The sequence below is a fragment of the Triturus cristatus genome, chromosome 4_2 (assembly GCF_964204655.1).
Source record: "Triturus cristatus chromosome 4_2, aTriCri1.1, whole genome shotgun sequence".
Classification (NCBI taxonomy): domain Eukaryota; kingdom Metazoa; phylum Chordata; class Amphibia; order Caudata; family Salamandridae; genus Triturus; species Triturus cristatus.
Genome location: NC_140586.1, coordinates 64069255 through 64095175, shown reverse-complemented (window position 1 = coordinate 64095175; position 25921 = coordinate 64069255).

The following is a 25921-nucleotide window of genomic DNA, read 5'->3' as shown; positions in this document are numbered from 1 at the left end:
TCGTTTTCTTTCTCGGCGTGGATAGCATTGTGCTAATCCTATGCTTAAAAACTTTTATAGAAAAGCAGTAATTTGAGATGAGCAAATTTAGAGTGTCGCTGGTGTTGAGGGTGCTCTGTACACGAGCTGCCGTCCACCTAAACTTGGGAACTACCCAGATTCTCTCCTTCTTTTTTGCATAATTTATACGTCACTCTATGCCTGCAAGGGAATTGTTTTGACTTATACTGGGTGCTCCCTTGTGTCTGGACAAAGCTAAACCTCTCTGAAGAGCTGTAATGACAGCGATACACATGTCAGGGGTTGCTTTTATTCAGTTCAGATTGGCTTGGATGGTATTTCACCAATCCAAAACTATAATACTGTATCTGGAGTGATAAATGGCTTTTGTCATTTTACAGCTCGGCGTGGATAGCACTGTGCTAATCCTATGTTTAAAGACTTTGCTGTATAAATTGCAAAAGACTTTGTCCATTTCTATCTCGGCGTGGATAGCATTGTGCTAATCCTGTGCTTAAAAACTTTTATAGAAAAGCAGAAATTTGAGGTGAGCAAATTTAGAGTGTCGCTGGTGTTGAGGGTGCTCTGTACACGAGCTGTTGTCCACCTAAACTTGGGAACTACCCAGAGTTCTCTCCTTCTTTTTTGCATAATTTATGCGTCACTCTATTCCTGCAAGGGAATTGTTTTGACTTATACTGGGTGCTCCATTGTGTCTGGACAAAGCTAAACCTCTCTGAAGAGCTGTAATGACAGCGAAACACTTGTCAGGAGTTGCTTTTATTCATTTCAGGTTAGCTTGGATGGTATATCACCAATCCAAAGCTATAATACTGTGCCTGGTGTGATAAATGGCTTTTATCATTTTACAGCTCAGCGTGGATAGCACTGTGCTAATCCTATGCTTAAAGACTTTGCTGTATGAGTGGCAAAAGACTTTGTCCATTTCTATCTCGGCGTGGATAGCATTGTGCTAATCCTATGCTTAAAAACTTTGATAGAAAAGCAGACATTTGAGGTGAGCAAATTTAGAGTGTCCCTGGTGTTGAGGGTGCTCTGTACACGAGCTGCCGTCCACCTAAACTTGGGAACTACCCAGAGTTCTCTCCATCTTTTTTGCATAATTTATGCGTCACTCTATTCCTGCAAGGGAATTGTTTTGACTAATACTGGGTGCTCCCTTGTGTCTGGACAAAGCTAAACCTCTCTGAAGAGCTGTAATGACAGCGAAACACATGTCAGGAGTTGCTTTTATTCTGTTCACGTTGGCTTGGATAGTATTTCAACAATCCAAAGCTATAATACTGTGCCTGGTGTGATAAATTGCTTTTGTCATTTTACAGCTCGGCGTGGATAGCACTATGCTAATCCTATGTTTAAAGACTTTCCTGTATAAATGACAAAAGACTTTGTCCATTTCTATCTCGGCGTGGATAGCATTGTGCTAATCCTATCCTTAAAAAATTTGATAGAAGAGCAGACATTTGAGGTGAGCAAATTTAGAGTGTCGCTGGTGTTGAGGGTGCTCTGTACATGAGCTGCCGTCCACCTAAACTTGGGAACCACCCAGAGTTCTCTCCTTCTTTTTTGCATAATTTATGCATCACTCTATGACTGCAAGGGAATTGTTTTGACTTATACTGGGTGCTCTCTTGTGTCTGGACAAATCTAAACCTCTCTGAAAAGCTGTAATGACAGTGATACACGTGTCAAGGTTTGCGTTTGTTCAGTTCAGGTTGGCTTGGATGGTATTTCACCAATCCAAAGCTATAATACTGTGCCTGGAGTGATAAATGTTTTTTGTCATTTTACAGCTCGGCGTGAATAGCACTGTGCTAATCCTATGTTTAAAGACTTTGCTGTATAAATGGCAAAAGACTTTGTCCATTTCTATCTCGGCGTGGATAGCATTGTGCTAATTCTATGGTTAAAAACTTTGATAGAAAAGCAGACAGTTGAGGTGAGCAAATTTAGAGTGTCGCTGGTGTTGAGGGTGCTCTGTACATGAGCTGCCATCCACCTAAAATTGGCAACTACCCAGAGTTCTCTCCTTCTTTTTTGCATAATTTATGCGTCACTCTATGACTGCAAGGAAATTGTTTTGACTTATACTGGGTGCTCCCTTGTGTCTGGACAAAGCTAAACCTCTTTGAAGAGCTGTAATGACAGCGAAACACTTGTCAGGGGTTGCTTTTATTCATTTCAGGTTAGCTTGGATGGTATATCACCAATCCAAAGCTATAATACTGTGCCTGGTGTGATAAATGGCTTTTATCATTTTAGAGCTCAGCGTGGATAGCACTGTGCTAATCCTATGCTTAAAGACTTTGCTGTATGAGTGGCAAAAGACTTTGTCCATTTCTATCTCGACGTGGATAGCATTGTGCTAATCCTATGCTTAAAAACTTTGATAGAAAAGCAGACATTTGAGGTGAGCAAATTTAGAGTGTCCCTGGTGTTGAGGGTGCTCTGTACACGAGCTGCCGTTCACCTAAGCTTGGGAACTACCCAGAGTTCTCTCCTTCTTTTTTGCATAATTTATGCGTCACTCTATGCCTGCAAGGGAATTGTTTTGACTAATACTGGGTGCTCCCTTGTGTCTGGACAAAGCTAAACCTCTCTGAAGAGCTGTAATGACAGCGAAACACATGTCAGGAGTTGCTTTTATTCTGTTCACGTTGGCTTGGATAGTATTTCACCAATCCAAAGCTATAATACTGTGCCTGGTGTGATAAATTGCTTTTGTCATTTTACAGCTCGGCGTGGATAGCACTATGCTAATCCTATGTTTAAAGACTTTCCTGTATAAATGGCAAAAGACTTTGTCCATTTCTATCTCGGCGTGGATAGCATTGTGCTAATCCTATGCTTAAAAAATTTGATAGAAGAGCAGACATTTGAGGTGAGCAAATTTAGAGTGTCGCTGGTGTTGAGGGTGCTCTGTACATGAGCTGCCGTCCACCTAAACTTGGGAACTACCCAGAGTTCTCTCCTTCTTTATTGCATAATTTATGCGTCACTCTATGACTGCAAGGAAATTGTTTTGACTTATACTGGGTGCTCCCTTGTGTCTGGACAAAGCTAAACCTCTTTGAAGAGCTGTAATGACAGCGAAACACTTGTCAGGGGTTGCTTTTATTCATTTCAGGTTAGCTTGGATGGTATATCACCAATCCAAAGCTATAATACTGTGCCTGGTGTGATAAATGGCTTTTATCATTTTAGAGCTCAGCGTGGATAGCACTGTGCTAATCCTATGCTTAAAGACTTTGCTGTATGAGTGGCAAAAGACTTTGTCCATTTCTATCTCGGCGTGGATAGCATTGTGCTAATCCTATGCTTAAAAACGTTGATAGAAAAGCAGACATTTGAGGTGAGCAAATTTAGAGTGTCCCTGGTGTTGAGGGTGCTCTGTACACGAGCTGCCGTTCACCTAAGCTTGGGAACTACCCAGAGTTCTCTCCTTCTTTTTTGCATAATTTATGCGTCACTCTATGCCTGCAAGGAAATTGTTTTGACTTATACTGGGTGCTCCCTTCTGTCTGGACAAAGCTAAACCTCTCTGAAGAGCTGTAATGACAGCGAAACACTTGTCAGGAGTTGCTTTTATTCAGTTCAGGTTAGCTTGGATGGTATATCACCAATCCAAAGCTATAATACTGTGCCTGGTGTGATAAATGGCTTTTGTCATTTTACAGCTCGGCGTGGATAGCACTGTGCTAATCCTATGTTTAAAGACTTTCCTGTATAAATGGCAAAAGACTTTGTCCATTTCTATCTCGGCGTGGATAGCATTGTGCTAATCCTATGCTTAAAAACTTTGATAGAAAAGCAGACATTTGAGGTGAGCAAATTAAGAGTGTCGCTGGTGCTGAGGGTGCTCTGTACACGAGCTGCCGTTCACCTAAACTTGGGAACTACCCAGAGTTCTCTCCTTCTTTTTTGCATAATTTATGCGTCACTCTATGCCTGCAAGGGAATTGTTTTGACTAATACTGGGTGCTCCCTTGTGTCTGGACAAAGCTAAACCTCTCTGAAGAGCTGTAATGACAGCGAAACACATGTCAGGAGTTGCTTTTATTCTGTTCACGTTGGCTTGGATAGTATTTCACCAATCTAAAGCTATAATACTGTGCCTGGTGTGATAAATTGCTTTTGTCATTTTACAGCTCGGCGTGGATAGCACTATGCTAATCCTATGTTTAAAGACTTTCCTGTATAAATGGCAAAAGACTTTGTCCATTTCTATCTCGGCGTGGATAGCATTGTGCTAATCCTATGCTTAAAAAATTTGATAGAAGAGCAGACATTTGAGGTGAGCAAATTTAGAGTGTCGCTGGTGTTGAGGGTGCTCTGTACATGAGCTGCCGTCCACCTAAACTTGGGAACTACCCAGAGTTCTCTCCTTCTTTTTCGCATAATTTATGCGTCACTCTATTCCTGCAAGGGAATTGTTTTGACTTATACTGGGTGCTCCCTTGTGTCTGGACAAAGCTAAACCTCTCTGAAGAGCTGTAATGACAGTGATACACGTGTCAGGGGTCGCTTTTATTCAGTTCAGGTTGGCTTGGATGGTATTTCAACAATCCAAAGCTATAATACTGTGTCTGGAGTGACAAATGGCTTTTGTCATTTTACAGCTCGGCGTGGATAGCACTGTGCTAATCCTATGTTTAAAGACTTTGCTGTATAAATGGCAAAAGACTTTGTCCATTTCTTTCTCGGCGTGGATAGCATTGTGCTAATCCTATGCTTAAAAACTTTTATAGAAAAGCAGTAATTTGAGGTGAGCAAATTTAGAGTGTCGCTGGTGTTGAGGGTGCTCTGTACACGAGCTGCCGTCCACCTAAACTTGGGAACTACCCAGAGTTATCTCCTTCTTTTTTGCATAATTTATGCATCACTCTATGACTGCAAGGGAATTGTTTTGACTTATACTGGGTGCTCCCTTGTGTCTGGACAAAGCTAAACCTCTCTGAAGAGCAGTAATGACAGCGACACACATGTCAGGGGTTGCTTTTATTCAGTTCAGGTTGGCTTGGATGGTATTTCACCAATCCAAAGCTATAATACTGTTCCTGGAGTGATAAATGGCTTTTGTCATTTTACAGCTCGGCGTGGATAGCACTGTGCTAATTCTATGTTTAAAGACTTTGCTGTGTAAATTGCAAAAGGCTTTGTCCATTTCTATCTCGGCGTGAATAGCATTGTGCTAATCCTATGTTTAAAAGCTTTGATAGAAAAGCAGACATTTGAGGTGAGCAAATTTACAGTGTTGCTGGTGTTGAGGGTGCTCTGTACATGAGCTGCCGTCCACCTAAACTTGGGAACTACCCAGAGTTCTCTCCTTCTTTTTTGCATAATTTATGCATCACTCTATGACTGCAAGGGAATTGCTTTGACTTATACTGGATGCTCTCTTGTGTCTGGACAAAGCTAAACCTCTCTGAAAAGCTGTAATGACAGTGATACACGTGTCAGGGGTTGCGTTTGTTCAGTTCAGGTTGGCTTGGATGGTATTTCACCAATCCAAAGCTATAATACTGTGCCTGGTGTGATAAATGGCTTTTATCATTTTACAGCTCAGCGTGGATAGTACTGTGCTAATCCTATGCTTAAAGACTTTCCTGTAGAAATGGCAAAATACTTTGTCCATTTCTATCTCGGCGTGGATAGCATTGTGCTAATCCTATGCTTAAAAACTTTGATAGAAAAGCAGACATTTGAGGTGAGCAAATTTAGAGTGTCCCTGGTGTTGAGGGTGCTCTGTACACGAGCTGCCGTCCACCTAAACTTGGGAACTACCCAGATTCTCTCCTTCTTTTTTGCATAATTTATACGTCACTCTATGCCTGCAAGGGAATTGTTTTGACTTATACTGGGTGCTCCCTTGTGTCTGGACAAAGCTAAACCTCTCTGAAGAGCTGTAATGACAGCGATACACATGTCAGGGGTTGCTTTTATTCAGTTCAGATTGGCTTGGATGGTATTTCACCAATCCAAAACTATAATACTGTATCAGGAGTGATAAATGGCTTTTGTCATTTTACAGCTCGGCGTGGATAGCACTGTGCTAATCCTATGTTTAAAGACTTTGCTGTATAAATTGCAAAAGACTTTGTCGTTTTCTTTCTCGGCGTGGATAGCATTGTGCTAATCCTATGCTTAAAAACTTTTATAGAAAAGCAGTAATTTGAGATGAGCAAATTTAGAGTGTCGCTGGTGTTGAGGGTGCTCTGTACACGAGCTGCCGTCCACCTAAACTTGGGAACTACCCAGATTCTCTCCTTCTTTTTTGCATAATTTATACGTCACTCTATGCCTGCAAGGGAATTGTTTTGACTTATACTGGGTGCTCCCTTGTGTCTGGACAAAGCTAAACCTCTCTGAAGAGCTGTAATGACAGCGATACACATGTCAGGGGTTGCTTTTATTCAGTTCAGATTGGCTTGGATGGTATTTCACCAATCCAAAACTATAATACTGTATCTGGAGTGATAAATGGCTTTTGTCATTTTACAGCTCGGCGTGGATAGCACTGTGCTAATCCTATGTTTAAAGACTTTGCTGTATAAATTGCAAAAGACTTTGTCCATTTCTATCTCGGCGTGGATAGCATTGTGCTAATCCTGTGCTTAAAAACTTTTATAGAAAAGCAGAAATTTGAGGTGAGCAAATTTAGAGTGTCGCTGGTGTTGAGGGTGCTCTGTACACGAGCTGTTGTCCACCTAAACTTGGGAACTACCCAGAGTTCTCTCCTTCTTTTTTGCATAATTTATGCGTCACTCTATTCCTGCAAGGGAATTGTTTTGACTTATACTGGGTGCTCCATTGTGTCTGGACAAAGCTAAACCTCTCTGAAGAGCTGTAATGACAGCGAAACACTTGTCAGGAGTTGCTTTTATTCATTTCAGGTTAGCTTGGATGGTATATCACCAATCCAAAGCTATAATACTGTGCCTGGTGTGATAAATGGCTTTTATCATTTTACAGCTCAGCGTGGATAGCACTGTGCTAATCCTATGCTTAAAGACTTTGCTGTATGAGTGGCAAAAGACTTTGTCCATTTCTATCTCGGCGTGGATAGCATTGTGCTAATCCTATGCTTAAAAACTTTGATAGAAAAGCAGACATTTGAGGTGAGCAAATTTAGAGTGTCCCTGGTGTTGAGGGTGCTCTGTACACGAGCTGCCGTCCACCTAAACTTGGGAACTACCCAGAGTTCTCTCCATCTTTTTTGCATAATTTATGCGTCACTCTATTCCTGCAAGGGAATTGTTTTGACTAATACTGGGTGCTCCCTTGTGTCTGGACAAAGCTAAACCTCTCTGAAGAGCTGTAATGACAGCGAAACACATGTCAGGAGTTGCTTTTATTCTGTTCACGTTGGCTTGGATAGTATTTCAACAATCCAAAGCTATAATACTGTGCCTGGTGTGATAAATTGCTTTTGTCATTTTACAGCTCGGCGTGGATAGCACTATGCTAATCCTATGTTTAAAGACTTTCCTGTATAAATGACAAAAGACTTTGTCCATTTCTATCTCGGCGTGGATAGCATTGTGCTAATCCTATCCTTAAAAAATTTGATAGAAGAGCAGACATTTGAGGTGAGCAAATTTAGAGTGTCGCTGGTGTTGAGGGTGCTCTGTACATGAGCTGCCGTCCACCTAAACTTGGGAACCACCCAGAGTTCTCTCCTTCTTTTTTGCATAATTTATGCATCACTCTATGACTGCAAGGGAATTGTTTTGACTTATACTGGGTGCTCTCTTGTGTCTGGACAAATCTAAACCTCTCTGAAAAGCTGTAATGACAGTGATACACGTGTCAAGGTTTGCGTTTGTTCAGTTCAGGTTGGCTTGGATGGTATTTCACCAATCCAAAGCTATAATACTGTGCCTGGAGTGATAAATGTTTTTTGTCATTTTACAGCTCGGCGTGAATAGCACTGTGCTAATCCTATGTTTAAAGACTTTGCTGTATAAATGGCAAAAGACTTTGTCCATTTCTATCTCGGCGTGGATAGCATTGTGCTAATTCTATGGTTAAAAACTTTGATAGAAAAGCAGACAGTTGAGGTGAGCAAATTTAGAGTGTCGCTGGTGTTGAGGGTGCTCTGTACATGAGCTGCCATCCACCTAAAATTGGCAACTACCCAGAGTTCTCTCCTTCTTTTTTGCATAATTTATGCGTCACTCTATGACTGCAAGGAAATTGTTTTGACTTATACTGGGTGCTCCCTTGTGTCTGGACAAAGCTAAACCTCTTTGAAGAGCTGTAATGACAGCGAAACACTTGTCAGGGGTTGCTTTTATTCATTTCAGGTTAGCTTGGATGGTATATCACCAATCCAAAGCTATAATACTGTGCCTGGTGTGATAAATGGCTTTTATCATTTTAGAGCTCAGCGTGGATAGCACTGTGCTAATCCTATGCTTAAAGACTTTGCTGTATGAGTGGCAAAAGACTTTGTCCATTTCTATCTCGACGTGGATAGCATTGTGCTAATCCTATGCTTAAAAACTTTGATAGAAAAGCAGACATTTGAGGTGAGCAAATTTAGAGTGTCCCTGGTGTTGAGGGTGCTCTGTACACGAGCTGCCGTTCACCTAAGCTTGGGAACTACCCAGAGTTCTCTCCTTCTTTTTTGCATAATTTATGCGTCACTCTATGCCTGCAAGGGAATTGTTTTGACTAATACTGGGTGCTCCCTTGTGTCTGGACAAAGCTAAACCTCTCTGAAGAGCTGTAATGACAGCGAAACACATGTCAGGAGTTGCTTTTATTCTGTTCACGTTGGCTTGGATAGTATTTCACCAATCCAAAGCTATAATACTGTGCCTGGTGTGATAAATTGCTTTTGTCATTTTACAGCTCGGCGTGGATAGCACTATGCTAATCCTATGTTTAAAGACTTTCCTGTATAAATGGCAAAAGACTTTGTCCATTTCTATCTCGGCGTGGATAGCATTGTGCTAATCCTATGCTTAAAAAATTTGATAGAAGAGCAGACATTTGAGGTGAGCAAATTTAGAGTGTCGCTGGTGTTGAGGGTGCTCTGTACATGAGCTGCCGTCCACCTAAACTTGGGAACTACCCAGAGTTCTCTCCTTCTTTTTCGCATAATTTATGCGTCACTCTATTCCTGCAAGGGAATTGTTTTGACTTATACTGGGTGCTCCCTAGTGTCTGGACAAAGCTAAACCTCTCTGAAGAGCTGTAATGACAGTGATACACGTGTCAGGGGTCGCTTTTATTCAGTTCAGGTTGGCTTGGATGGTATTTCAACAATCCAAAGCTATAATACTGTGTCTGGAGTGACAAATGGCTTTTGTCATTTTACAGCTCAGCGTGGATAGCACTGTGCTAATCCTATGTTTAAAGACTTTGCTGTATAAATGGCAAAAGACTTTGTCCATTTCTTTCTCGGCGTGGATAGCATTGTGCTAATCCTATGCTTAAAAACTTTTATAGAAAAGCAGTAATTTGAGGTGAGCAAATTTAGAGTGTCGCTGGTGTTGAGGGTGCTCTGTACACGAGCTGCCGTCCACCTAAACTTGGGAACTACCCAGAGTTCTCTCCTTCTTTTTTGCATAATTTATGCATCACTCTATGACTGCAAGGGAATTGTTTTGACTTATACTGGGTGCTCCCTTGTGTCTGGACAAAGCTAAACCTCTCTGAAGAGCAGTAATGACAGCGACACACATGTCAGGGGTTGCTTTTATTCAGTTCAGGTTGGCTTGGATGGTATTTCACCAATCCAAAGCTATAATACTGTACCTGGAGTGATAAATGGCTTTTGTCATTTTACAGCTCGGCGTGAATAGCATTGTGCTAATCCTATGTTTAAAAGCTTTGATAGAAAAGCAGACATTTGAGGTGAGCAAATTTACAGTGTTGCTGGTGTTGAGGGTGCTCTGTACATGAGCTGCCGTCCACCTAAACTTGGGAACTACCCAGAGTTCTCTCCTTCTTTTTTGCATAATTTATGCATCACTCTATGACTGCAAGGGAATTGCTTTGACTTATACTGGATGCTCTCTTGTGTCTGGACAAAGCTAAACCTCTCTGAAAAGCTGTAATGACAGTGATACACGTGTCAGGGGTTGCGTTTGTTCAGTTCAGGTTGGCTTGGATGGTATTTCACCAATCCAAAGCTATAATACTGTGCCTGGTGTGATAAATGGCTTTTATCATTTTACAGCTCAGCGTGGATAGTACTGTGCTAATCCTATGCTTAAAGACTTTCCTGTAGAAATGGCAAAATACTTTGTCCATTTCTATCTCGGCGTGGATAGCATTGTGCTAATCCTATGCTTAAAAACTTTGATAGAAAAGCAGACATTTGAGGTGAGCAAATTTAGAGTGTCCCTGGTGTTGAGGGTGCTCTGTACACGAGCTGCCGTCCACCTAAACTTGGGAACTACCCAGATTCTCTCCTTCTTTTTTGCATAATTTATACGTCACTCTATGCCTGCAAGGGAATTGTTTTGACTTATACTGGGTGCTCCCTTGTGTCTGGACAAAGCTAAACCTCTCTGAAGAGCTGTAATGACAGCGATACACATGTCAGGGATGCTTTTATTCAGTTCAGATTGGCTTGGATGGTATTTCACCAATCCAAAACTATAATACTGTATCTGGAGTGATAAATGGCTTTTGTCATTTTACAGCTCGGCGTGGATAGCACTGTGCTAATCCTATGTTTAAAGACTTTGCTGTATAAATTGCAAAAGACTTTGTCCATTTCTATCTCGGCGTGGATAGCATTGTGCTAATCCTATGTTTAAAAACTTTGATAGAAAAGCAGACATTTGAGGTGAGCAAATTTAGAGTGTCGCTGGTGTTGAGGGTGCTCTGTACACGAGCTGTTGTCCACCTAAACTTGGGAACTACCCAGAGTTCTCTCCTTCTTTTTTGCATAATTTATACGTCACTCTATGCCTGCAAGGGAATTGTTTTGACTTATACTGGGTGCTCCCTTGTGTCTGGACAAAGCTAAACCTCTCTGAAGAGCTGTAATGACAGCGATACACATGTCAGGGGTTGCTTTTATTCAGTTCAGATTGGCTTGGATGGTATTTCACCAATCCAAAACTATAATACTGTATCTGGAGTGATAAATGGCTTTTGTCATTTTACAGCTCGGCGTGGATAGCACTATGCTAATCCTATGTTTAAAGACTTTCCTGTATAAATGACAAAAGACTTTGTCCATTTCTATCTCGGCGTGGATAGCATTGTGCTAATCCTATCCTTAAAAAATTTGATAGAAGAGCAGACATTTGAGGTGAGCAAATTTAGAGTGTCGCTGGTGTTGAGGGTGCTCTGTACATGAGCTGCCGTCCACCTAAACTTGGACACTACCCAGAGTTCTCTCCTTCTTTTTCGCATAATTTATGCGTCACTCTATTCCTGCATGGGAATTGTTTTGACTTATACTGGGTGCTCCCTTGTGTCTGGACAAAGCTAAACCTCTCTGAAGAGCTGTAATGACAGTGATACACGTGTCAGGGGTCACTTTTATACAGTTCAGGTTGGCTTGGATGGTATTTCACCAATCCAAAGCTATAATACTGTGTCTGGAGTGATAAATGGCTTTTGTCATTTTACAGCTCGGCGTGGATAGCACTGTGCTAATCCTATGTTTAAAGACTTTGCTGTATAAATGGCAAAAGACTTTGTCGTTTTCTTTCTCGGCGTGGATAGCATTGTGCTAATCCTATGCTTAAAAACTTTTATAGAAAAGCAGTAATTTGAGATGAGCAAATTTAGAGTGTCGCTGGTGTTGAGGGTGCTCTGTACACGAGCTGCCGTCCACCTAAACTTGGGAACTACCCAGAGTTCTCTCCTTCTTTTTTGCATAATTTATGCATCACTCTATGACTGCAAGGGAATTGTTTTGACTTATACTGGGTGCTCCCTTGTGTCTGGACAAAGCTAAACCTCTCTGAAGAGCAGTAATGACAGCGACACACATGTCAGGGGTTGCTTTTATTCAGTTCAGGTTGGCTTGGATGGTATTTCACCAATCCAAAGCTATAATACTGTACCAGGAGTGATAAATGGCTTTTGTCATTTTACAGCTCGGCGTGGATAGCACTGTGCTAATTCTATGTTTAAAGACTTTGCTGTATAAATTGCAAAAGGCTTTGTCCATTTCTATCTCGGCGTGGATAGCATTGTGCTAATCCTATGTTTAAAAGCTTTGATAGAAAAGCAGACATTTGAGGTGAGCAAATTTACAGTGTCGCTGGTGTTGAGGGTGCTCTGTACATGAGCTGCCGTCCACCTAAACTTGGGAACTACCCAGAGTTCTCTCCATCTTTTTTGCATAATTTATGCGTCACTCTATTCCTGCAAGGGAATTGTTCTGACTTATACTGGGTGCTCCCTTGTGTCTGGACAAAGCTAAACCTCTCTGAAGAGCTGTAATGACAGCGAAACACTTGTCAGGAGTTGCTTTTATTCAGTTCAGGTTAGCTTGGATGGTATATCACCAATCCAAAGCTATAATACTGTGCCTGGTGTGATAAATGGCTTTTGTCATTTTACAGCTCGGCGTGAATAGCACTGTGCTAATTCTATGTTTAAAGACTTTGCTGTATAAATTGCAAAAGGCTTTGTCTATTTCTATCTCGGCGTGGATAGCATTGTGCTAATCCTATGTTTAAAAGCTTTGATAGAAAAGCAGACATTTGAGGTGAGCAAATTTACAGTGTCGCTGGTGTTGAGGGTGCTCTGTACATGAGCTGCCGTCCACCTAAACTTGGGAACTACCCAGAGTTCTCTCCATTTTTTTGCATAATTTATGCGTCACTCTATTCCTGCAAGGGAATTGTTCTGACTTATACTGGGTGCTCCCTTGTGTCCGGACAAAGCTAAACCTCTCTGAAGAGCTGTAATGACAGTGATACACGTGTCAGGGGTCGCTTTTGTTCAGTTCAGGTTGGCTTGGATGGTATTTCACCAATCCAAAGCTATAATACTGTGTCTGGAGTGATAAATGGCTTTTGTCATTTTATAGCTCGGCGTGGATAGCACTGTGTTAATCCTATGTTTAAAGACTTTGCTGTATAAATGGCAAAAGACTTTGTCCATTTCTTTCTCGGCGTGGATAGCATTGTGCTAATCCTATGCTTAAAAACTTTTATAGAAAAGCAGAAATTTGAGGTGAGCAGATTTAGAGTGTCGCTGGTGTTGAGGGTGCTCTGTACACGAGCTGCCGTCCACCTAAACTTGGGAACTACCCAGAGTTCTCTCCTCTTTTTTGCATAATTTATGCATCACTCTATGCCTGCATCGGAATTGTTTTGACTTATACTGGGTGCTCCATTGTTTCTGGACAAAGCAAAACCTCTCTGAAGAGCTGCAATGACATCGAAACACGTTTCAGGGGTTGCTTTTTTTCAGTTCAGGTTGGAGTGGATGGTATTTCTCCAATCCAAAACTATAATACTGTGCCTGGAGTGATAAATAGCTTTTGTCATTTTACACCTCAACGTGGATAGCACTGTGCTAATCCTATGCTTAAAGACTTTGCTGTATGAATGGCAAAAGATTTTGTCCATTTCTATCTCGGCGTGGATAGCATTGTGCTAATCCTATGCTTAAAAACTGTGATACAAAAAGCATACATTTGTGGTGAGCAAATTTAGAGTGTTGCTGGTGTTGAGGGTGCTCTGTACACGAGCTGCCGTCCACCTAAACTTGGGAACTACCCAGAGTTCTCTCCTTCTTTTTTGCATAATTTATGCATCACTCTATGACTGCAAGGGAATTGTTTTGACTTATACTGGGTGCTCTCTTGTGTCTGGACAAAGCTAAACCTCTCTGAAAAGCTGTAATGACAGTGATACATGTGTCAGGGGTTGCGTTTGTTCAGTTCAGGTTGGCTTGGATGGTATTTCACCAATCCAAAACTATAATACTGTGCCTGGTGTGATAAATGGCTTTTGTCATTTTACAGCTCGGCGTGGATAGCACTGTGCTAATCCTATGTTTAAAGACTTTGCTGTATAAATTGCAAAAGACTTTGTCCATTTCTATCTCGGCGTGGATAGCATTGTGCTAATCCTATGTTTAAAAACTTTGATAGAAAAGCAGACATTTGAGGTGAGCAAATTTAGAGTGTAGCTGGTGTTGAGGGTGCTCTGTACACGAGCTGTTGTCCACCTAAACTTGGGAACTACCCAGAGTTCTCTCCTTCTTTTTTGCATAATTTATGCGTCACTCTATTCCTGCAAGGGAATTGTTTTGACTTATACTGGGTGCTCCATTGTGTCTGGACAAAGCTAAACCTCTCTGAAGAGCTGTAATGACAGCGAAACACTTGTCAGGAGTTTCTTTTATTCAGTTCAGGTTAGCTTGGATGGTATATCACCAATCCAAAGCTATAATACTGTGCCTGGTGTGATAAATGGCTTTTGTCATTTTACAGATCGGCGTGGATAGCACTGTGCTAATCCTATGTTTAAAGACTTTCCTGTATAAATGGCAAAAGACTTTGTCCATTTCTATCTCGGCGTGGATAGCATTGTGCTAATCCTATGCTTAAAAACTTTGATAGAAAAGCAGACATTTGAGGTGAGCAAATTAAGAGTGTCGCTGGTGCTGAGGGTGCTCTGTACACGAGCTGTCGTCCAACGGAACTTGGGAACTACCCAGAGTTCTCTCCTTCTTTTTTGCATAATTTATGCGTCACTCTATTCCTGCAAGGGAATTGTTTTGACTTATACTGGGTGCTCCCTTGTGTCTGGACAAAGCTAAACCTCTCTGAAGAGCTGTAATGACAGCAAAACACGTGTCAGGGGTTGCTTTTTTTCAGTTCAGGTTGGCTTGGATGGTATTTCTCCAATCCAAAGCTATAATACTGTGTCTGGAGTGATAAATAGCTTTTGTCATTTTACAGCTCAGCGTGGATAGCACTGTGCTAATCCTATGTTTAAAGACTTTGCTGTATGAATGGCAAAAGATTTTGTCCATTTCTATCTCGGCGTGGATAGCATTGTGCTAATCCGATGCTTAAAAACTGTGATAGAAAAGCAGACATTTGTGGTGAGCAAATTTAGAGTGTCGCTGGTGTTGAGGGTGCTCTGTACACGAGCTGCCGTCCACCTAAACTTGGGAACTACCCAGAGTTCTCTCCTTCTTTTTTGCATAATTTATACGTCACTCTATGCCTGCAAGGGAATTGTTTTGACTTATACTGGGTGCTCCCTTGTGTCTGGACAAAGCTAAACCTCTCTGAAGAGCTGTAATGACAGCGATACACATGTCAGGGGTTGCTTTTATTCAGTTCAGGTTGGCTTGAATGGTATTTCACCAATCCAAAGCTATAATACTGTACCTGGAGTGATAAATGGCTTTTGTCATTTTACAGCTCGGCGTGGATAGCACTGTGCTAATTGTATGTTTAAAGACTTTGCTGTATAAATTGCAAAAGGCTTTGTCCATTTCTATCTCGGCGTGGATAGCATTGTGCTAATCCTATGTTTAAAGCTTTGATGGCAAAGCAGACATTTGAGGTGAGCAAATTTAGAGTGTCGCTGGTATTGAGGGTGCTCTGTACACGAGCTGCCGTCCACCTAAACTTGGGAACCACCCAGAGCTCTCTCCTTCTTTTTTGCATAATTTATGCATCACTCTATGACTGCAAGGGAATTGTTTTGACTTATACTGGGTGCACTCTTGTGTCTGGACAAATCTAAACCTCTCTGAAAAGCTGTAATGACAGTGATACACGTGTCAAGGGTTGCGTTTGTTCAGTTCAGGTTGGCTTGGATGGTATTTCACCAATCCAAAGCTATAATACTGTGCCTGGAGTGATAAATGTTTTTTGTCATTTTACAGCTCGGCGTGAATAGCACTGTGCTAATCCTATGTTTAAAGACTTTGCTGTATAAATGGCAAAAGACTTTGTCCATTTCTATCTCGGCGTGGATAGCATTGTGCTAATCCTATGCTTAAAAACTTTGATAGAAAAGCAGACAGTTGAGGTGAGCAAATTTAGAGTGTCGCTGGTGTTGAGGGTGCTCTGTACATGAGCTGCCATCCACCTAAAATTGGCAACTACCCAGAGTTCTCTCCTTCTTTTTTGCATAATTTATGCGTCACTCTATGACTGCAAGGAAATTGTTTTGACTTATACTGGGTGCTCCCTTGTGTCTGGACAAAGCTAAACCTCTTTGAAGAGCTGTAATGACAGCGAAACACTTGTCAGGGGTTGCTTTTATTCATTTCAGGTTAGCTTGGATGGTATATCACCAATCCAAAGCTATAATACTGTGCCTGGTGTGATAAATGGCTTTTATCATTTTAGAGCTCAGCGTGGATAGCACTGTGCTAATCCTATGCTTAAAGACTTTGCTGTATGAGTGGCAAAAGACTTTGTCCATTTCTATCTCGGCGTGGATAGCATTGTGCTAATCCTATGCTTAAAAACTTTGATAGAAAAGCAGACATTTGAGGTGAGCAAATTTAGAGTGTCCCTGGTGTTGAGGGTGCTCTGTACACGAGCTGCCGTTCACCTAAGCTTGGGAACTACCCAGAGTTCTCTCCTTCTTTTTTGCATAATTTATGCGTCACTCTATGCCTGCAAGGAAATTGTTTTGACTTATACTGGGTGCTCCCTTCTGTCTGGACAAAGCTAAACCTCTCTGAAGAGCTGTAATGACAGCGAAACACTTGTCAGGAGTTGCTTTTATTCAGTTCAGGTTAGCTTGGATGGTATATCACCAATCCAAAACTATAATACTGTGCCTGGTGTGATAAATGGCTTTTGCTATTTTACAGCTCGGCGTGGATAGCACTGTGCTAATCCTATGTTTAAAGACTTTGCTGTATAAATTGCAAAAGACTTTGTCCATTTCTATCTCGGCGTGGATAGCATTGTGCTAATCCTATGTTTAAAAACTTTGATAGAAAAGCAGACATTTGAGGTGAGCAAATTTAGAGTGTTGCTGGTGTTGAGGGTGCTCTGTACACGAGCTGTTGTCCACCTAAACTTGGGAACTACCCAGAGTTCTCTCCTTCTTTTTTGCATAATTTATGCGTCACTCTATTCCTGCAAGGGAATTGTTTTGACTTATACTGGGTGCTCCATTGTGTCTGGACAAAGCTAAACCTCTCTGAAGAGCTGTAATGACAGCGAAACACTTGTCAGGAGTTTCTTTTATTCAGTTCAGGTTAGCTTGGATGGTATATCACCAATCCAAAGCTATAATACTGTGCCTGGTGTGATAAATGGCTTTTGTCATTTTACAGCTCGGCGTGGATAGCACTGTGCTAATTCTATGTTTAAAGACTTTCCTGTATAAATGGCAAAAGACTTTGTCCATTTCTATCTCGGCGTGGATAGCATTGTGCTAATCCTATGCTTAAAAACTTTGATAGAAAAGCAGACATTTGAGGTGAGCAAATTAAGAGTGTCGCTGGTGCTGAGGGTGCTCTGTACACGAGCTGTCGTCCAACGGAACTTGGGAACTACCCAGAGTTCTCTCCTTCTTTTTTGCATAATTTATGCGTCACTCTATTCCTGCAAGGGAATTGTTTTGACTTATACTGGGTGCTCCCTTGTGTCTGGACAAAGCTAAACCTCTCTGAAGAGCTGTAATGACAGCGAAACACGTGTCAGGGGTTGCTTTTTTTCAGTTCAGGTTGGCTTGGATGGTATTTCTCCAATCCAAAGCTATAATACTGTGCCTGGAGTGATAAATAGCTTTTGTCATTTTACAGCTCAGCGTGGATAGCACTGTGCTAATCCTATGTTTAAAGACTTTGCTGTATGAATGGCAAAAGATTTTGTCCATTTCTATCTCGGCGTGGATAGCATTGTGCTAATCCGATGCTTAAAAACTGTGATAGAAAAGCAGACATTTGTGGTGAGCAAATTTAGAGTGTCGCTGGTGTTGAGGGTGCTCTGTACACGAGCTGCCGTCCACCTAAACTTGGGAACTACCCAGAGTTCTCTCCTTCTTTTTTGCATAATTTATACGTCACTCTATGCCTGCAAGGGAATTGTTTTGACTTATACTGGGTGCTCCCTTGTGTCTGGACAAAGCTAAACCTCTCTGAAGAGCTGTAATGACAGCGATACACATGTCAGGGGTTGCTTTTATTCAGTTCAGGTTGGCTTGAATGGTATTTCACCAATCCAAAGCTATAATACTGTACCTGGAGTGATAAATGGCTTTTGTCATTTTACAGCTCGGCGTGGATAGCACTGTGCTAACTGTATGTTTAAAGACTTTGCTGTATAAATTGCAAAAGGCTTTGTCCATTTCTATCTCGGCGTGGATAGCATTGTGCTAATCCTATGTTTAAAGCTTTGATGGCAAAGCAGACATTTGAGGTGAGCAAATTTAGAGTGTCGCTGGTGTTGAGGGTGCTCTGTACACGAGCTGCCGTCCACCTAAACTTGGGAACCACCCAGAGTTCTCTCCTTCTTTTTTGCATAATTTATGCATCACTCTATGACTGCAAGGGAATTGTTTTGACTTATACTGGGTGCTCTCTTGTGTCTGAACAAATCTAAACCTCTCTGAAAAGCTGTAATGACAGCGATACACATGTCAGGGGTTGCTTTTATTCAGTTCAGATTGGCTTGGATGATATTTCACCAATCCAAATCTATAATACTGTATCTGGAGTGATAAATGGCTTTTGTCATTTTACAGCTCGGCGTGGATAGCACTGTGCTAATCCTATGTTTAAAGACTTTGCTGTATAAATTGCAAAAGACTTTGTCCATTTCTATCTCGGCGTGGATAGCATTGTGCTAATCCTATGCTTAAAAACTTTTATAGAAAAGCAGAAATTTGAGGTGAGCAAATTTAGAGTGTCGCTGGTGTTGAGGGTGCTCTGTACACGAGCTGTTGTCCACCTAAACTTGGGAACTACCCAGAGTTCTCTCCTTCTTTTTTGCATAATTTATGCGTCACTCTATTCCTGCAAGGGAATTGTTTTGACTTATACTGGGTGCTCCATTGTGTCTGGACAAAGCTAAACCTCTCTGAAGAGCTGTAATGACAGCGAAACACTTGTCAGGAGTTGCTTTTATTCAGTTCAGGTTAGCTTGGATGGTATATCACCAATCCAAAGCTATAATACTGTGCCTGGTGTGATAAATGGCTTTTGTCATTTTACAGCTCGGCGTGGATAGCACTGTGCTAATCCTATGTTTAAAGACTTTGCTGTATAAATGGCAAAAGACTTTGTCCATTTCTATCTCGGCGTGGATAGCATTGTGCTAATCCTATGCTTAAAAACTTTGATAGAAAAGCAGACAGTTGAGGTGAGCAAATTTAGAGTGTCGCTGGTGTTGAGGGTGCTCTGTACATGAGCTGCCATCCACCTAAAATTGGCAACTACCCAGAGTTCTCTCCTTCTTTTTTGCATAATTTATGCGTCACTCTATGACTGCAAGGAAATTGTTTTGACTTATACTGGGTGCTCCCTTGTGTCTGGACAAAGCTAAACCTCTTTGAAGAGCTGTAATGACATCGAAACACTTGTCAGGGGTTGCTTTTATTCTGTTCACGTTGGCTTGGATAGTATTTCACCAATCCAAAGCTATAATACTGTGCCTGGTGTGATAAATTGCTTTTGTCATTTTACAGCTCGGCGTGGATAGCACTATGCTAATCCTATGTTTAAAGACTTTCCTGTATAAATGGCAAAAGACTTTGTCCATTTCTATCTCGGCGTGGATAGCATTGTGCTAATCCTATCCTTAAAAAATTTGATAGAAGAGCAGACATTTGAGGTGAGCAAATTTAGAGTGTCGCTGGTGTTGAGGGTGCTCTGTACATGAGCTGCCGTCCACCTAAACTTGGGAACTACCCAGAGTTCTCTCCTTCTTTTTCGCATAATTTATGCGTCACTCTATTCCTGCAAGGGAATTGTTTTGACTTATACTGGGTGCTCCCTTGTGTCTGGACAAAGCTAAACCTCTCTGAAGAGCTGTAATGACAGTGATACACGTGTCAGGGGTCACTTTTATTCAGTTCAGGTTGGCTTGGATGGTATTTCACCAATCCAAAGCTATAATACTGTGTCTGGAGTGATAAATGGCTTTTGTCATTTTACAGCTCGGCGTGGATAGCACTGTGCTAATCCTATGTTTAAAGACTTTGCTGTATAAATGGCAAAAGACTTTGTCGTTTTCTTTCTCGGCGTGGATAGCATTGTGCTAATTCTATGCTTAAAAACTTTTATAGAAAAGCAGTAATTTGAGATGAGCAAATTTAGAGTGTCGCTGGTGTTGAGGGTGCTCTGTACACGAGCTGCCGTCCACCTAAACTTGGGAACTACCCAGAGTTCTCTCCTTCTTTTTTGCATAATTTATGCATCACTCTATGACTGCAAGGGAATTGTTTTGACTTATACTGGGTGCTCCCTTGTATCTGGACAAAGCTAAACCTCTCTGAAGAGCAGTAATGACAGCGACACACATGTCAGGGGTTGCTTTTATTCAGTTCAGGTTGGCTTGGATGGTATTTCACCAATCCAAAGCTATAATACTGTACCTGGAGTGATAAATGGCTTTTGTCATTTTACAGCTCGGCGTGGATAGCACTGTGCTAATTCTATGTTTAAAGACTTTGCTGTGTAAATTGCAAAAGGCTTTGTCCATTTCTATCTCGGCGTGAATAGCATTGTGCTAATCCTATGTTTAAAAGCTTTGATAGAAAAGCAGACATTTGAGGTGAGCAAATTTACAGTGTTGCTGGTGTTGAGGGTGCTCTGTACATGAGCTGCCGTCCACCTAAACTTGGGAACTACCCAGAGTTCTCTCCTTCTTTTTTGCATAATTTATGCATCACTCTATGACTGCAAGGGAATTGTTTTGACTTATACTGGGTGCTCTCTTGTGTATGGACAAAGCTAAACCTCTCTGAAAAGCTGTAATGACAGTGATACACGTGTCAGGGGTTGCGTTTGTTCAGTTCAGGTTGGCTTGGATGGTATTTCACCAATCCAAAGCTATAATACTGTGCCTGGTGTGATAAATGGCTTTTATCATTTTACAGCTCAGCGTGGATAGTACTGTGCTAATCCTATGCTTAAAGACTTTCCTGTAGAAATGGCAAAATACTTTGTCCATTTCTATCTCGGCGTGGATAGCATTGTGCTAATCCTATGCTTAAAAACTTTGATAGAAAAGCAGACATTTGAGGTGAGCAAATTTAGAGTGTCCCTGGTGTTGAGGGTGCTCTGTACACGAGCTGCCGTCCACCTAAACTTGGGAACTACCCAGATTCTCTCCTTCTTTTTTGCATAATTTATACGTCACTCTATGCCTGCAAGGGAATTGTTTTGACTTATACTGGGTGCTCCCTTGTGTCTGGACAAAGCTAAACCTCTCTGAAGAGCTGTAATGACAGCGATACACATGTCAGGGGTTGCTTTTATTCAGTTCAGATTGGCTTGGATGGTATTTCACCAATCCAAATCTATAATACTGTATCTGGAGTGATAAATGGCTTTTGTCATTTTACAGCTCGGCGTGGATAGCACTGTGCTAATCCTATGTTTAAAGACTTTGCTGTATAAATTGCAAAAGACTTTGTCCATTTCTATCTCGGCGTGGATAGCATTGTGCTAATCCTATGCTTAAAAACTTTTATAGAAAAGCAGAAATTTGAGGTGAGCAAATTTAGAGTGTCGCTGGTGTTGAGGGTGCTCTGTACACGAGCTGTTGTCCACCTAAACTTGGGAACTACCCAGAGTTCTCTCCTTCTTTTTTGCATAATTTATGCGTCACTCTATTCCTGCAAGGGAATTGTTTTGACTTATACTGGGTGCTCCATTGTGTCTGGACAAAGCTAAACCTCTCTGAAGAGCTGTAATGACAGCGAAACACTTGTCAGGAGTTGCTTTTATTCAGTTCAGGTTAGCTTGGATGGTATATCACCAATCCAAAGCTATAATACTGTGCCTGGTGTGGTAAATGGCTTTTGTCATTTTACAGCTCGGCGTGGATAGCACTGTGCTAATCCTATGTTTAAAGACTTTGCTGTATAAATGGCAAAAGACTTTGTCCATTTCTATCTCGGCGTGGATAGCATTGTGCTAATCCTATGCTTAAAAACTTTGATAGAAAAGCAGACAGTTGAGGTGAGCAAATTTAGAGTGTCGCTGGTGTTGAGGGTGCTCTGTACATGAGCTGCCATCCACCTAAAATTGGCAACTACCCAGAGTTCTCTCCTTCTTTTTTGCATAATTTATGCGTCACTCTATGACTGCAAGGAAATTGTTTTGACTTATACTGGGTGCTCCCTTGTGTCTGGACAAAGCTAAATCTCTTTGAAGAGCTGTAATGACATCGAAACACTTGTCAGGGGTTGCTTTTATTCATTTCAGGTTAGCTTGGATGGTATATCACCAATCCAAAGCTATAATACTGTGCCTGGTGTGATAAATGGCTTTTGTCATTTTACAGCTCGGCGTGGATAGCACTGTGCTAATCCTATGTTTAAAGACTTTGCTGTATAAATGGCAAAAGACTTTGTCCATTTCTATCTCGGCGTGGATAGCATTGTGCTAATCCTATGCTTAAAAACTGTGATACAAAAAGCAGACATTTGTGGTGAGCAAATTTAGAGTGTTGCTGGTGTTGAGGGTGCTCTGTACACGAGCTGCCGTCCACCTAAACTTGGGAACTTCCCAGATTCTCTCCTTCTTTTTTGCATAATTTATACGTCACTCTATGCCTGCAAGGGAATTGTTTTGACTTATACTGGGTGCTCCCTTGTGTCTGGACAAAGCTAAACCTCTCTGAAGAGCTGTAATGACAGCGATACACATGTCAGGGGTTGCTTTTATTCAGTTCAGGTTGGCTTGGATGGTATTTCACCAATCCAAAGCTATAATACTGTATCTGGAGTGATAAATGGCTTTTGTCATTTTACAGCTCGGCATGGATAGCACTGTGCTAATCCTATGTTTAAAGACTTTGCTGTATAAATTGCAAAAGACTTTGTCCATTTCTATCTCGGCGTGGATAGCATTGTGCTAATCCTATGTTTAAAAACTTTGATAGAAAAGCAGACATTTGAGGTGAGCAAATTTAGAGTGTCGCTGGTGGTGAAGGTGCTCTGTACACGAGCTGTCGTCCACCTAAACTTGGGAACTACCCAGAGTTCTCTCCTTCTTTTTTGCATCATTTATGCATCACTCTATGACTGCAAGGGAATTGTTTTGACTTATACTGGGTGCTCTCTTGTGTCTGGACAAAGCTAAACCTCTCTGAAAAGCTGTAATGACAGTGATTCACGTGTCAGGGGTTGCTTTTATTCAGTTCAGGTTGTCTTGGATAGTATTTCACCAATCCAAAGCTATAATACTGTGCCTGCAGTGATAAATGTTTTTTGTCATTTTACAGCTCAGTGTGAATAACACTGTGCTAATCCTATGTTTAAAGACTTTGCTGTATAAATAGCAAAAGACTTTGTCCATTTTTATGTCGGCGTGGATAGCATTGTGCTAATCCTATGCTTAAAAACTTTGATAGAAAAGCAGACATTTGAGGTGAGCAAATTTAGAGTGTCGCTGGTGCTGAGGGTGCTCTGTACATGAGCTGCCATCCACCTAAAATTGGGAACTACCCAGAGTTCTCTCCTTCTTTTTTGCATAATTCATGCGTCACTCTATGCCTGCAAGGAAATTGTTTTGACTTATACTGGGTGATCCCTTGTGTCTGGACAAAGCTAAACCTCTCTGAAGAGCTGTAATGACAGCGAAACACATGTCAGGGGTTGCTTTTATTCAGTTCACATTGGCTTGGATGGTATTTCACCAATCCAAAGCTATAATACTCTTCCTGGAGTGATAAATGGCTTTTGTCATTTTACAGCTCGGTGTGGATAGCACTGTGCTAATCCTATGCTTAAAGACTTTGCTGTATAAATGGCAAAAGATTTTGTCCATTTCTATCTCGGCGTGTATAGCATTGTGCTAATCCTATGCTTAAAAACTGTGATAGAAAAGCAGACATTTGTGGTGAGCAAATTTAGAGTGTTGCTGGTGTTGAGGGTGCTCTGTACACGAGCTGCCGTCCACCTAAACTTGGGAACTACCCAGATTCTCTCCTTCTTTTTTGCATAATTTATACGTCTCTCTATGCCTGCAAGGGAATTGTTTTGACTTATACTGGGTGCTCCCTTGTGTCTGGACAAAGCTAAACTTCTCTGAAGAGCTGTAATGACAGTGATACACATGTCAGGGGTTGCTTTTATTCAGTTCAGGTTGGCTTGGATGGTATTTCACCAATCCAAAACTATAATACTGTATCTGGAGTGATAAATGGCTTTTGTCATTTTACAGCTCGGCGTGGATAGCACTGTGCTAATCCTATGTTTAAAGACTTTGCTGTATAAATTGCAAAAGACTTTGTCCATTTCTATCTCGGCGTGGATAGCATTGTGCTAATCCTATGTTTAAAAACTTTGATAGAAAAGCAGACATTTGAGGTGAGCAAATTTAGAGTGTCGCTGGTGTTGAGGGTGCTCTGTACATGAGCTGTCGTCCACCTAAACTTGGGAACTACCCAAAGTTCTCTCCTTCTTTTTTGCATAATTTATGCATTACTCTATGACTGCAAGGGAATTGTTTTGACTTATACTGGGTGCTCTCTTGTGTCTGGACAAAGCTAAACCTCTCTGAAGAGCTGTAATGACAGCGAAACACTTGTCAGGAGTTGCTTTTATTCAGTTAAGGTTAGCTTGGATGGTATATCACCAATCCAAAGCTATAATACTGTGCCTGGTGTGATAAATGGCTTTTGTCATTTTACAGCTCGGCGTGGATAGCACTGTGCTAATCCTATGTTTAAAGACTTTGCTGTATAAATGGCAAAAGACTTTGTCCATATCTATCTCGGCGTGGATAGCATTGTGCTAATCCTATGCTTAAAAAATGTGATAGAAAAGCAGACATTTGAGGTGAGCAAATTTAGAGTGTCGCTGGTGTTGAGGGTGCTCTGTACATGAGCTGCCGTCCACCTAAACTTGGGAACTACCCAGAGTTCTCTCCTTCTTTTTTGCATAATTTATGCATCACTCTATGCCTGCAAGGGAATTGTTTTGACTTATACTGGGTGTTCCCTTGTGTCTGGACAAAGCTAAACCTCTCTGAAGAGCTGTAATGACAGCGAAACACGTGTCAGGGATTGCTTTTATTCAGTTCAGGTTGGCTTGGATGGTATTTCACCAATCCAAAGCTATAATACACTTCCTGGAGTGATAAACGGCTTTTGTCATTTTACAGCTCGGCGTGGATAGCACTGTGCTAATCCTATGCTTAAAGACTTTGCTGTATAAATGGCAAAAGATTTTGTCCATTTCTATCTCGGCGTGGATAGCATTGTGCTAAGACTATGCTTAAAAACTGTGATAGAAAAGCAGACATTTGTGGTGAGCAAATTTAGAGTGTTGCTGGTGATGAGAGTGCTCTGTACACGAGCTGCCGTCCACCTAAACTTGGGAACTACCCAGATTCTCTCCTTCTTTTTTGCATAATTTATACGTCACTCTATGCCTGCAAGGGAATTGTTTTGACTTATACTGGGTGCTCCCTTGTGTCTGGACAAAGCTAAACCTCTCTGAAGAGCTGTAATGACAGTGATACACATGTCAGGGGTTGCTTTTATTCAGTTCAGGTTGGCTTGGATGGTATTTCACCAATCCAAAACTATAATACTGTATCTGGAGTGATAAATGGCTTTTGTCATTTTACAGCTCGGCGTGGATAACACTGTGCTAATCCTATGTTTAAAGACTTTGCTGTATAAATTGCAAAAGACTTTGTCCATTTCTATCTCGGCGTGGATAGCATTGTGCTAATCCTATGTTTAAAAACTTTGATAGAAAAACAGATATTTGAGGTGAGCAAATTTAGAGTGTGGCTGGTGTTG